Genomic DNA, 1,085 nt, shown 5'->3' on the forward strand with positions numbered 1-1,085 from the left:
ATTCAGTAGCTGCAATTATCATTATTATTGCCATCCTATATCACTCTCCAACTCCTCTTTATCTCTGTACCCTTTCTTTCTTTCAAGACCATGGTCAGAATTCATCACAACCTCCATCTGAGGTTCTCAAGGTTAAAGAATTTCCTGGACTCCCTGCTGATATCCATCTTGCCCAACCAACAATTTCTCCCCTGCATCTCCCTGGTGCCTCAGTCTGGCCTGAACTCACAGCTGTTGCCTGACACCACTAATTCTAACCTCCAGAAGACAAAGCAAGTCCAGTGTTTAATCAAAACAATTTTCCCTGTATTGTAACCTTGATTACGGAAACTCCCACCATCAAAAAAAAAAAAGAACTATTCAAATGTTAACTTTTACCAGGTAATTGTCTAAGGACTTCTGTGAGGAAAGGAATTGGATTTTTTTCATTTAAATCTGAAACATTTCAATTAAGTATACAAATTTGAAAGGAGAACTTTAGAGAAAACCTTTAAAGGAATTATTCTGATCCTGAAAAATCTAAACCAACTTACCCACAATTATTTTTCCTCTAATGAGGGAAAAAACTCATAGAGGTCAGAAGAAAACAATTTAAAAATGGAGCAAATAAATCTAAAATTTTATGATTGTCTATCCTCCCATTAATCTTGTGAGATAGGTGGTGTCATCTCCATTGCACAGATGAGGAAAAGACTGAAACAACCTAATTAGAAAGCATCAAGGCTGAACTAAAAGCCTCAAGTGTCTGACTTCAAAGATTATTACAGAACTAAACATTATACTCAACAGCAGACCGAAGCCCGTGACAGGGTTTTTCCCACACACACACACTTCCTTGTTACTCTCATAGAAGTCCGTGATAACACAGTTCAGTTCAGTTCAGTCGGTCAGTCATGTCCGACTCTTTGCGACCCCATGAATTGCAGGACACCAGGCCTCCCTGTCCATCACCAACTCCCGGAGTTCACTCAAACTCATGTCCATTGAGTCGGTGATGTCATCCAGCCATCTCATCCTCTGTTGTCCCCTTCTCCTCCTGCCCCCAATCCCTCCCAGCATCAGAGTCTTTTCCAATGAGTCAACTC

This window comes from Bison bison, unplaced genomic scaffold (genome assembly GCF_000754665.1).
Source record: "Bison bison bison isolate TAMUID 2011002044 unplaced genomic scaffold, Bison_UMD1.0 scf7180017864310, whole genome shotgun sequence".
NCBI classification, from domain to species: Eukaryota; Metazoa; Chordata; class Mammalia; order Artiodactyla; family Bovidae; genus Bison; species Bison bison.